The sequence below is a fragment of the Rhinopithecus roxellana genome, chromosome 22 (genome assembly GCF_007565055.1).
Source record: "Rhinopithecus roxellana isolate Shanxi Qingling chromosome 22, ASM756505v1, whole genome shotgun sequence".
NCBI classification, from domain to species: domain Eukaryota; kingdom Metazoa; phylum Chordata; class Mammalia; order Primates; family Cercopithecidae; genus Rhinopithecus; species Rhinopithecus roxellana.
In genome coordinates, this window is record NC_044570.1 from 3,071,316 (window position 1) to 3,085,157 (window position 13,842).

The 13,842-nt window shown below is 46.0% G+C and overlaps 1 pseudogene; it reads right to left on the reverse strand.

Annotated features, from left to right (window-relative positions):
* Positions 1–13,842, reverse strand: part of LOC104656848 — a 180,008-nt pseudogene that overhangs the window by 35,260 nt on the left and 130,906 nt on the right.

Here is a 13,842-nt window from a genome sequence, read left to right on the forward strand (position 1 = left end):
GGTTGGAAAAAGGGAAACAATACTTTGCACATAATCTTTTTATAACAAGATTATATTCTACAAAAAGAGACAATATAATTAACAAATTTCATTTAAATAAAAACTATAAACTCAAGTGCTAACAGGAGGTAGTCAATTGGAAAAACAAGAGCTCGGAAGAGGCACAAGGGCCCAGAGAGCTCTGAAACCTCAAAAATCACACAGAAAATGTACACATATGTTGACAGTCCTGGGGAGAGGATCTACAGTTTTTGTCCAATTCTCAGAGAGTCCAGACCCAAAAAAGTGTTTAGGAAGTTACCTTTTCCAAACATGGGCAGTAATGTGAGACTGAACATCAGCCAACAGAGCCCTGGACGGACACTTTACCTTCCAAAACAGACCAAAGACTCACCAACACACCCAAAAAGAACATTTTTAAAATATAAATGACTTCAGAATTCTTTAACATATGCCCAGGAGAAAACTAGTAAGTCATAACCCAAGTCATGTGGACTGTTCATATGCAATATTAGAAAAGAAATCAAGGTTTCCACTGTGAAAAGCCTGAAGCCCAGAGCTTTGTTTCTCACGTGAAGGAGATAGGTAAGACCAGCGGAGAACACTGGAGTTCTGTTGCCATCATAGAAAGGAGACCCATTTTGGAAATAATGCTGTAGGTCCATTTCTTTCTGTATTAAATACACCATGGGTTTTTCTTTTTAAATTATCAGTAAATCAGGCAATCAAACCAAAAGGAAGCAGACAATTTATGTTGGAACAGGGCAATCTGCAGACTCCCACACATTGGAGGGATGAGGCCCCAACATGAACAGATCCCACCACACGGAGGGAAGCCTTCCAGAAGGCTTGTGTGGGCTGCTGGGCTCATCACCTTAGCAATGGCTCTAAACACATGTGCAGTGACACCAGCTGATTTCTGAAAGCTGTAAATAGAATATAACGGCATAAAAAAATTTCCAGATTAAAGTAAGGATCACTCCCTACCTCCTCTCCCACCCCACCGAGCCCTTAAATCCCACTGTTAACACTGGGAGCAATGCCACTTACACAAAAGTGACTTTAGTACCTTCATACCTATTCATCTGCATAATCATATACCTACAAAAGCAAAATAAGTTCCCTGGGTTAACTCTCTCTGCACAAATATGTGCACAAACAAAAAGTGGCCAAGAGATGGCAGAGTCTGGCACAGACGGACCAGCCCACGCTAGTGGCCACAGCCCACCTGCAGGAGTGCTGCACCTCTGCCGCCCACAGCAGCCACAGCCCACTGCGAGAGTGCTGCACCTCTGCAGCCCATGGCTCTGCTTCCCACCCTCCACCTCACACCACCATGGGCATTTGATCCCTTCTCTCAGGGCCCTTCTAGATCTTGGCATCTGGGCTTCAAAGTTCAACAAAGATACTGACAGGTAGATCTCCACCAGGAGAGAGAAAAAGATGAGGTCACCTGCCTGGGCAAAGGTTCCAAGTGGAACATCAAGAGTTTCTGATGAAGAAGAGCAAGAACCCAGGCTCAGACCTCAGCACCAATTTCTAACTTTGAAGAATGCAGTCCATTTCACCTGAGAGTTGGAAAACATCGGATTCCCCGGAGATGTTGAAGTCTTGGGAAGACGGCATTTAGTCCAGGATAAACCAGCAATGCTCTGGACCGAGTTTTCAAAGAGCTGGCCCAACAGGAACATGGCAAAGGGTGAGTAGGAACAGGCAGGGAGAAGCTGACATGAACTCCCTGAGGTCTGCGTGGCTCTCCCAGCACGCCGCGTGCCTAAGCAGGATATGCCTTTTCCTTATTTCCCCTCTATCTAATCTTTTTTAAGTATTATATGGAAAATTGGGTGAATAAATCTCCAAGTGAGCTGACACTCTTAAGATAAAAAACAAAATTGATATTTCATGGTGTAAAACTCTATTCATGGGCCCTACAGAAATACCTCTCATTATACTCCTCATTAAAATTAAATACTAAATACTCTAAGGAAACACACAATTGCATGTCAAAACATGAAAACATTATTACAGAATAATCAAACTTTTGTTCCATCAGAGTGACTTTCTGCAATAATTTATGCCCAACTGGCAAAGGAGTAGGGAAGGGACAGAGGTGAATGAAAAGAAGGCTCATTATCCCAGAGCCCAAAACAGGCATCATTTACATGCTTCATAATTCCAAATTCAGGAAGCACAAACTGATGAAAACTATGTACTCATGTCTGTTTGCAAATATAAGTGCTTTATTTTTTTTTAGTTTTTTTTAGTTTTTGTGTGTGTGTGTGTGATGGAATCTAGCTCTTGTCACTGAGGCTGGAGTGCGGTGGTGAGATCTCAACTCACTGCAGCCTCAATCTTTTGAGTAGCTGGAATTACAGGTGTGTGCCACCATGCCTGGCTTTTGCATTTTTAGTAGAGATGGGGTTTCACCATGTTGACTAGGCTGGTCTTGAACTGCTAACCTCAAGAGTGATCCATCTACCTCGACCTCCCAAAGTGCTAGGATTACAGGTGTAAGCCACCACACTAGGCCTGAGCACATTTTTTAAAAAGCAATACCTATGTTCCCAAAAAGAGAAAAATTAACATTTAGTTATTTATAAGTTCCAACATTTTAATTGCTTAAACTGACTTTGTGGCAAATTATTTCAAAGTAAAAATCAGCTCAGATTGGTGTTTTTATGTATAATTTCTTAAAAGTCAGGGTACATAGGTATTCCTAACACATAATGTACGTGTGCGTGTGTGAGCAAATGAAACAGAGCCTGAGGGGAACTGGAGGGATGGTGAGGGTGCATGCAAAACACAGCCCCTCCTCTTGGATTTGCCAAAGAATTAACCTCATTCAGAACCTCACCCCAGTCAGAAAACACAAAGCAGCAACAGGCCTGAACTTGGTCAGTCACATCCATAAACCATCAAATACCTTCACAGACCACGACTAACAGATTTATTACAGATGATTCACAGCTCATATTGTCAAGGAAGGGCCTCCAACTGAGCAGTCACCAGTGCAGCCTGCATCAGGGCACGCCTCCCTCCAGTTGTCCCCATATCGCCCATGTATGACACAGTTTATGCTTCGCAGGTTGTGAGGCTCAGCTTCTCGCTCCCATGGACCAACAGAGTAGGGAAAACGAAGGCGCCATTGAAACTACAGATCATGGGCTGTTTTGGGTGGGGGGAATCCACCCACTGATACTTATGGCCAGCTCTGATCATCTGAACCCAGGCACAAATTACAGACATAAATGTCGGTGCAAGCAGCCAGTCACTCCTCAAGCCTGGCCCCACACCTCCTGCTCCCAATGGAGGCTTTTGGTGCAAGACTTCCTGGGTCTCAGTCTCCTCATCTGTAGGCTGGGACCAATCCCTGGAGTTTGTGCTCTGGGAGGAACACATGCAGACAACCCTGGCTCAGCACAGCTTCCCAGCCCCCTAAGTCATAGCTAGGGTCAATCCATTTCAAATTACATCTGCACGGTGCTTTACTTTCATATGTTATTTTATTTGGAGCCTCTAATGGGCCTCAGCTAACAGATGGTATTATTTTCACATTGCAAACAAAGAGACAGTAGCTGCACCATCCAAAGACACCCCCTTGCTGTGAAGGCCTGGCCAGGCCTCCACGCAGGACCACCAACTCCAGATCCCATCAGGGCCAACACAGGCCACTGCTGTTGGCACATTCCTGGGAAATACCCGTCTTTCTGAACTGACTGACATAGATTTTACCTTCTTGAGGATACAATAATCCCATCTGCCAAGATAACCTACAAATAAAGGCTCCTCCTTGTCTAAACAGTGCCTCAGCATCTAGAAGATAAGCCCACAATGCAAGCATCTGGGAGGACACTCCAGGACGAGGGGCCCAGGAATAAAGAGGGTCAGAAATGAGGGCACACTCAAGCATGCTGGGAGCTGCTGACACCTTCAGACTGGGAAGAACAAAGAGCTCCCAAGCAGGAGGGCATGGGAGCACAGCGGGTGGCCAGACGTGAGGCCAGAGGTGGTTGGAGTGGCAGCTCCCACCAGCAGCAGATGAGGCGTGAGACTCAACCATCTTCAAAGTTTTCTATTCATCTTCAAGAGAACCTCAAACTATATTTTCCTTAGTTTCATTACCAGGCTCCTTGTAGAAAAATATCCGTGAAAAAGAATGGTTGGCAGAACTGATTATCACAGGAAAAAGCATAAACACACTACACAACAGAAGCAGGCGGAGATGGGGCAGGAGGAAAGACAAGGCCAAGAGGTGCTCAAGGGAAGCCCAGTCCAGGTGATTTCCCAACCACTCCATGCTTAAAAACTGCTTCATGGCCTACACAGGTACTAAACTCTGGGAGCATCCACCAGGAAATGGAGAAGGCACACTCCCACCATAACCACAAAAAGATACTGTACAATCTCCAAACTCTAAAGAAGAAAAAAAAATGGAACAGGAAAAAAACATACATATATAAGCTCCCCCCAACCACCCACCAGGAAAAGGAGATCTCTCTCCTTTTGGAAAGCACTCAATGTCACAGAACTCAGTGCCGACCCCCCCGACGCCGCTACCCGGTGCCCTGTTCAGGGAGGCTCTGCCCTCATGGGTGGACAAATACTGGCTCCTATGAAGGGCTAGCAGTCGACACCACAGTACTCAGTACCAACTCTCCCACCCCGCCACCTGGTGCCCTGTTCAGGGAGGGTCTGCCCTCGTAATTGGACGAACGCTGGCTGCTATGAAGGGCTGGGCCTGGGAGGCAGTCCTGTCCCCTCCTCTGTCCCTGCAGCCATGGAAGAACACAGCACCAACCACGGAGGCAGAGAACTCCAGTGCCCCAGGATCTCTGACTTCCAGCTTCCAGAACTGTTAGAAATAAATATCTGTTCTTTATGAATGAATCAGTCACACACATGTTACAGCAGCAAGAACAAGCTAAGGGAAAAACATAAATGGACTAAGAAATCCAGTTAAGAGACCAAGTTTGTCAGATTGGAATGGAAAAAGTAATCCAGCTGGCTCAGCATGAGCTGAATGATGTCTAATCCATGAAAATCGGCAAACATTTCAGAAAAGACATACCAGGTACATACTGTGCATGTCAGGCGGGGTTTCCTCTATCAATGCTGGGTACAGACTTGAGCCTAAAATGCATTCCAGGAGATAAGGTGAGCCAGTATAATATGGCAAAAAGTTCCTTTCACAAGAGAGTTAAGACGGTCCAACATGTATGCAAATAGAAATCTCTGAGTAAAGAACAAGAATCACCAGAACAGGCTAGACATGGTGGCTCCTGCCTGTAATCCCAGCACTTTGGGATGCCATGGCAGGCATATCACTTGAGGTCAGGAGTTCGAGACCAGCCTGGCCAACATGGTGTAACCACTTCTCTAGTAACAGGTGGAGGCTGCAGTGAGCAGAGATCACACCATGGCACTCCAGCCCTCTTCTGAGAGGGAGACACCGTCTCAGAAAAAAAAAAAAGAGTCAACAGAACAGAGAAAATGAGCCTCAGCTACGGAGCAGACATTAAAGTGCCTTTCAGTAAAGAACAGACAAGGAGATAACCCCAACCCAAACTATGAGACAGAAGATCTGAGCAAGACCAAGCTTGAGGTAACAAGTACATTATAATAATCCAATAATCATATATAAAATAATCCAATAATCACATAATCCCCATTTTTCAAGCTCCCAGGGAACAACAGTGATCCAAACTTGATCACATACATATCTATACCATAAGCCTAAAAACTGTGGAAGGGTCACTTTCTGAAGTGACCATACAATTCAGATGGGAGGACGGGTGACTCAAAAACACGACCTTGAATCTGGGAATTAAGAAATTCATTTCTAAGTACAAGGGAGGAGGGGAAACCAGAGTAGGAATTTAAAATATTCAAAATTGGAAATGACAGAGATTCTATACAGCAAATTGGGAGATGGAGGTAAAGTGGTTGTTAGAGGGAAATGTATTTATATTTATTGCTAGAAGGCATCCCAATAAAGAGGTTCTAAAAGTTAGAATATAACCAAAAGAATAGAAGAAAAACATAAGAAATGTACGAATATAAATGAAACAAAAAGCAAACATGTAACAGAGGTTAAACAAAGTCAAAGGTGAATTTTATTTTAAATGACCAAAAAATAGAGAACAAGCTAAATGACACAATAGGAAAGCAACACGAAAAAACAGGAAGGTGTGAACTTTCCGCAAAGCAAAGGGCCCAAAACCCATGGTTGGTCAGTAGCAGGAAGAGAAGGCTCTGCTGGGTAAAAGCCCAGTTACACAGGGTGGGGTGACTGAGCACATGGGCTGGGCTCAGGCTGGAGTGAGGCACTAGGCCTGTGGGAATGTCTTTCCTTGGTCTGGGCTTTGGAGGAAACAGCAAGAAGCTTGTTGAAATGGAAATGTGAATGCAAAACACTGTCACAGCAGCACCTCTGCGAGTGCTTCTTTAAATCTCTGGAAGTGTAGCCTCGACAAGCTGACACATAAGTCTGACTGTCACATTGAGGAGAGAAGCCATTTCTCTTACTATCTCCTGTCACTGAAGAGAAGAAGGAAGTAAAAGTTGAAAAACAACAGGAATGAAGTCAGTGGCAAGACCAGCCAGTGCCACTTATGACTAGGCCTGAGGTTAAAAGATTAACTCCCAACTCTAACCACATGTGCTCTCAATCTATCACGACCCTTTCACGTGGAACCCCTGAGAGTTGTAAGCCCTTAATAGGGCCAGGAGCTCTGTCTTTGGGGAGCTCGGCTCTTAAGACGCAAGTCTGCCGACACTCCCGGCTGAATAAAAAACTCTTCCTTCTTTAATCCGGTGTCTGAGGAGTTTTGTCTGCGGCTCATCCTGTTACATTTCTTGGTTCCCTGACTGGAAAGCGAGGTGATTAACAGACGGTCGAGGCAGTCCCTTAGGCTGCTTAGGCCTGCCCTGTGGAACATCCCTGAGCTGGACTCTGGCCAGCTTGAGCGAGGCAGATCCTGAGAGCATTCCTGGCTAGGCAACTGCCCCGGTGGAACACCTCATCAGACCAGGGCACAGCAGGCCCCCATAGAGGATCAACCCAGTGGTTGAACACCAGGAAGGAACTGGCACTTTAAGTCTGGACATCTGAAACTAGGTAAGCCTGGTCTTTGGAACTTGTCCACTATGTTTGAGTGGAAGCGTGGCCTGATCACCCATGGTGTGCCTGTACCGGCACTTTAGTTTTTGACTGGACTTGAACTGCTTGATACTTTTGTTTTGGTTTTGAGCTGGCTTGGATTTCCAGATACTCTGATTTTGGTGTTGATTCTAGTTTGGTGTAAACTGAAAAAGTGTGTGTGTGTCCTTTTTACCTGTTCTTTGTTCTGTGGTGTGCGTGTGGTATGAGTGTGGTGTTTTGTCTCGAGGAAAAGTGGGTCAGACACAAAGTAAGCCCACTCCACTAGGAACTATGTTGAAAAATTTTAAGAAGGGATTTAGTGGAGACTATGTGGTTACTATGACACCAGGAAAACTTAGAATTTTGTGTGAAATAGATTGGCCAACATTAGAAGTGGGTTTACCATCAGAAGGAAGTCTGGACAGGTCCCTTGTTTCTATGGTATGGCACAAGGTAACTGATAAGTCAGGATATTCAGAGCAGTTCCCATACATAGACACTTGGTTACAGCTGGTGCTAGACTCCCCACAGTGGCCAAGAGGGCAGGCAGCAGCAGTGCTAGTAGCAAAGGGACAGATAGTCAAGTAAGGATTCCACTCTACCCACCAAAGAAAATCAACTCCTGAAGTTCTGTTTGACCCAACATCTCCATTGCAGGAGATGATACCAGTGATCCCACTGGTGCCCTCCTCTTACCAGGGAGTGAGGCTCCCCACTCCTGAGCCCACAGTGTTTGTACCTCCACAACACAAACATATCCCTAGGCCACCCAGAGTAGACAAGAGAGGTGAAGACTCGGGAGAAACCTCTCTCTTGGCAGCTCATTTACGACCCAAAACTGGGATACAAATGCCTCTGAGAGAACAGTGGCATACTGGGATAGATGAGGATGGTCACATGGTGGAGAAGCGTGTTTTTGCATACCAGCCCTTCACCTCTGCCGACCTTCTCAACCGGAAAAACAATACCCAACACCCCTTCCACAAGCTCTAATTGATTTGCTCCAAACTATTATCCAGACCCACAACCCCACCTGGGCTTATTGCCACCAGCTGCTCATGTTCCTCTTTAACACAGGTGAAAGGCACAGAGTGCTCCAAGCAGCAACTAAGTGGCTAGAGGAACATGCACCGACTGATTACCAAAACCCCCAAGAGTATGTAAGGACCCAGCTACGAGGAACCAACCCCCAGTGGGATCCAAATGAAAGAGAGGATGTGCAAAAGGCTAAACCAATACAGGGAAGCTCTCTTAGAAGGATTAAAGAGGGGAGCCCAGAAGGCCACAAGCATTAACAAGGTCTCTGAGGTCATTCAGGGAAGAGAAGAAAGTCCAGCACAATTCTACAAGAGACTGTGTGAGGCCTACGTATGTATACTACCTTTGATCCCCATAGCCCTGAAAATCAGCGCATGATTAACATGGCCTTAGTTAGTCAAAGTGTAGAAGACATTAGAAGAAAACTGCAGAAACAGGCTGGGTTTGCAGGGATGAATACATCATAGTTATTAGAAATAGCTAACCAGGTGTTCGTAAACAGGGATGCAGTAAGCCGTAAGGAAAACCGCAAAGAGAATGAATGTCAGGCCTGGTAAAACGCCGACCTGTTAGCTGCAGCAATCAGAGGGGGTCCCCTCAAAGAGGCAAAGGAAGGGCGGCCCCGGGAAACAAACTCAGCCTGGCTGCCAGAGTTTGCAGCATAACCAGTGTGCTTATTGTAAAGAAACAGGACATTGGAAGAACAAATGCCCTCAGCTCAAAGGAAAACAAGGTGACTCAGAGCAGCAGGCCCCAGACAAGGAGGAAGGGGCCCTGCTCAACCTGGCAAAAGGGTTATTGGACTGAGGGGGACTGGGCTTAAGTGTACCCAAAGAGCCTATGGTCAGGATGACAGTCGAGGGTAAAGACACTGATTTTCTTGTAGATACCGGTGCTGAACTTTCAGTAGTAAATGGCCCTTAGCCAAAAAGACTACTGACATAATCAGAGCCACGGGGATTTCAGCAAAGCAAGCTTTCTGTTTGCCCTGGACTTGTACTGTAGGAGGACATAAAGTGATTCACCAGTTTTTGTACATGCCTGACTGTTCCTTGCCCTTGTTAGGAAGGGACTTGCTTAGCAAGTTGAGAGCCATATCTCTTTTACAGAGCATGGCTCTTTGCTGCTAAAGTTACCTGGAATGAGAGTCATTATGACACTTACTGTCCCCTAAGAGGAGGAATGGAGACTTTTCTTAACTGAGCTGGTTCAAGAGATAAGACCAGCTCTGGCTAAGCGGTGGCCAAGAGTGTGGGCAGAAGACAACCCTCCAGTGTTGGCCATCAACTAAGCCCCCATACTTATAGAAGTTAAGCCTGGGGCCCAGTCAGTTAGACAAAAATAGTACCTGGTCCCCAGAGAAGCTCTTGAAGGTATCCAGGTCCATCTCAAGCACCTAAGAATCTTTGGAATTATAGTTCCTTGTCAGTCTCCATGGAACAATCCCCTCCTGCCTGTTTCCAAGCCAGGGACTAAGGACTACAGGCTGGTACAGGATTTGCACTTGGTTAATCAAGCTACAGTGACTTTACATTCAACAGTACCTAACCTGTACATATTGTTGGCATTGCCGCCAGCTGAGGACAGTTGGTTCACCTGCTTGGACCTGAAAGATGCTTTCTTTTGCATCAGATTAGCCCTTGAGAGCCAGAAGCTGTTTAACTTTCAATGGGAAGATCCAGAGTCAGGTGTCACTACTCAGCACCTTGGACCCGGCTTCTCCAAGGGTTCAAGAACTCCCTCACCATCTTTGGGGAGTCATTGGCTCAAGACCTCCAGAAGTTTCCCACCAGAAACCTAGGCTGCGTGTTGCTCCAGTATGTTGATGACCTTCTACTGGGAGTTTCCCACCAGAGACCCAGGCTGTGTGTTGCTCCAGTACGTTGATGACCTTCTACTGGGACACCCCACAGCAGTCGGGTGTGCCAAGGGAATGGATGCCCTACTCCAGTACCTGGAGGACAGTGGGTATAAAGTGTCCAAGCAAAAATGTTTAGATCTGCCAACAGCAGCTACGTTACTTGGGATTTACTATCCAACGTGGAGTGCAGCCTGGGATCAGAAAGAAAGCAGGTCATTTACAATTTACCAGAGCCTAAGAGCAGAAGGCAAGTGACAGAATCAGAATTCTTAGGAGCTGTTGGGTTTTGTAGACTGTGGATCCCAAACTTTGCAGTATTGGCCAAGCCTTTATATAAGGTCACAAAGGGGGGACACTGGGAACTTTTTGAATGGGGATCCCAACAATAGGAAGCCTTTCATAAGGTAAAGGAAAAACTTATGTCAGCCCTAGCCCTGGGGCTACCCGATCTGACAAAGCCTTTTACATTATATGTGTGAGACAGAGAAAAGATGGCAGTTGGAGTTTTCACTCAAACCTGTGGGGTCCTGGCTGAGGCTGGTGGCCTCCCTCTCTAAACAACTAGACAGGGTTTTTAAACGATGGCCCCCATGTTTGAGGGCCTTGGCAGCAACTGCCCTGCTAGTACAGGAAGCAGATAAGCCGACTCTTGGGCAAAACCTGAACATAAAGACTCCCCATGCTGTGGTGACTTTAATGAGCACTAAAGGATATCACTGACTAATAAATGCTAGACTCACCAAGTACCAATGTTTGCTCTGTGAAAATCCCCATATAACCACTGAAGTTTGTAACACCCTGAACCCCGCTACCTTGCTCCCGGTATCAGAGAGTCCTGTAGAGCACCACTGTGTAGAAGTGTTGGACTCAGTTTATTCTAGCAGACCTTACCTCTGGGACAAGCCTTGGGCATCAGCAGACTGGGAACTATACACAGATGGAAGCAGCTTCATCAACTCACAAGGAGAGAGATGTGCAGAGTAGACAGTGGTAACCCTGGACACTGTTGTTGAAGCCAGATCATTGTCCCAGGGCACTTCAGTCCAGAAAGCTGAACCCATTGCTTTAAATTAATCTGGGCCTTAGAACTCAGTGAAGATAAGACTGTCAACACTTATGCTGATTCTCAGTATGCCTTTTTAACTCTTCGAGTGCATGGAACATTATATAAAGCAAAGGGCCTACTGAACTCTGGGGGAAAGGACATAAAATATCAATAAGAAATATTGCAATTATTAGAAGCAGTGTGGAAACCTCAAAAGGTGGCAGTTATGCATTGCAGAGGACACCAGCGAGCTTCCACCTTGGTGGGTTTGGGGAATTCCCGCGCTGATTCAGAGGCTCAAAAAGCAGCATCTGCGCTTTCCTGGGCATCACAGCCCCCCTGCTCCCTCAAGCACCTGATCTTGTACCTACTTATTCTAAAGAAGAAAAGGACTTTCTCCAGGCAGGGGGAGGACAAGTGATGGAGGAAGGATGGATTCAGTTACCAGATGGCAGAGTAGCTGTGTAACAGCTGCTAGGAGCCACAGTTGCACTGGCTATGCATGAAACCACCCATCTAGGTAGGAGTCACTTGAAAAGTTGTTAGGCCGGTATTTCTACATCGCGCATTTGTCAGCTCTTGCCAAAACAGTGACACAGCGGTGTGTTACCTGCCGATAGCATAATGCGAGGCAAGGGCCAGCCGTTTCGCCCACCCGGCATACAAGCTTATGGAGCAGCTCCCTCTGAAGATCTTCAGGTGGACTTCACAGAGATGCCAAAGTGTGGAGGTAACAAGTATTTACTAGTTCTTGTGTGTACCTACCGTGGGTGGGTGGAGGCTTATCCAACAAGAACTGAGAAAGCTCGTGAAGTAACCCGTGTGTTCTTCGAGATCTCATTCCTAGATTTGAACTGCCTTTATGGATTGGCTCAGATAATGGGCCGGCGTTTGTGGCTGACCTTGTACAGAAGACGGCAAAGGTGTTGGGGATCACATGGAAACTGCATGCTGCCTACCCGCCTCAGAGTTTCAGAAAGGTGGATCAGATGAATTGGACTATCAAAAATAGTTCAGGGAAAGTATGTCAGAAAACAGGATTAAAATGGATAAAGGCTCTCCCTATGGTATTATTTAAAATTAGATGTAACCCTTCTAAAAGAACAGGCACTCCCCCAGAGTTAGGTGAAACTGAGTTACAGCGACAGCTACAAGTTTTAGGAAAAATTACACAAATAATCTCAGCCAGGGTAAATAAGAGATGCCCTGTTAGCTTATTCTCCCCAGTTCACCCTTTCTCCTCAGGTGATCAAGTGTGGATCAAGGACTAGAACGTAGCCTCTTTGTGCTCACGGTGGAAAAGACCCCAGACTGTCGTCCTGACCTCTCCCACCGCTGTGAAATTAGAGGGAATCCCAGCCTGGATCCACCATAGCTGTGTAAAACCTGCAGCGCCTGAAACCTGGGAGGCAAGACCAAGCCCAGACAACCCTTGCAGAGTGACCCTGAAGAAGACAACAAGCCCTGATCCAGTCACGCCAAGAAGCTCACTGGTCCACACACGGCCGAAGCATGAGGAAGCTCATTGTGGGATTCATTTGCCTTCCTCAGACTGAGATAGGGCAAAAAGTTGAAACTGTCTTTTTGTTTAAAGAAACTTGTTTGTATAATGCCATCCAGTACAAGGTATGCAGCCCAGGAAGTGACCAGTCTGATGTGTGCTATAACCCATTAGAACTATTTGATCCCTGTTGGAAAACAGGAGAGTATGTAACTAACTCGACTGGCAGGAAGACCTGGTAGTGAAGATGGGACTGAGAACTCCCACTAGTGAGTGAGGTTCTCAAAGCAGGGAATGAGGAGAGAAGCCATTTCTCTTACTGTCTCCTGTCACTGAAGAGAAGAAGGAAGTAAAAGTTGAAAAACAACAAGAATGAAGTCAATGGTAAGACCAACCGGTGCCACTGATGACCAGGCCTGAGGTTAAAAGATTAACCCCCACTCTAACCACATGTGCTCTCAATCTATCACGACCCTTTCACGTGGAACCCCTGAGAGTTGTAACCCCTTAAAAGGGCCAGGAACTCTGTCTTTGGGGAGCTCGGCTCTTAAGACGCGAGTCTGCTGATGCTCCCGGCCAAATAAAAACCTTTTCCTTCTTTAATCCGGTGACTGAGGAGTTTTGTCTGGGGCTCACCTTGCTATATAACACATGTGTGTACATGTATGTGTGTATGTGAACATTTACACTTTTTATGTGTTCTCCGGGTTGTGAAAATGTGATTATTTTACATTCTATTTCTCCTTATTGGTTTTTCCTAATTTTCTACAATGTGGAGTACTGCTTCAGTAATAAAGGTTACTTTTTAAAAAAGAGAATAAAAAGAGGTGACCACAAACATCTCCAACACTAGGAAAAATGTATTTGGTTTTTCACCAGTAAGAATGGTGTCAGTCAGCTGTAGGTGTTTCTCAGAACGTCCTCCATCAGACCGAGGAAATTCCCTTCTGTTCTTACTTTGCACAGCACTTTCCTTATGAATGGGTATGGAATTTCGTCAATGTATTTATTTACTGATTTTGTGTGTGTGACAGCATCTCACTCTGTCACCCAGGCTGGAGTGAAATGGCATGATCTTGGCTGACTGCAGCCTCTACCTCCTGGACTCAATGGATCCTCCCACCTCAGCCTCCAGAGTAGCCGGGACTACAGGTGTGCCATCATGCCCAGCTCATTTTTGTATTTTTTGTAGAGACAGGGCTTCACCATGCTACCCAAGCTGCTCTGCAACTCCTGGACTCAAGCAATTCCCCCAT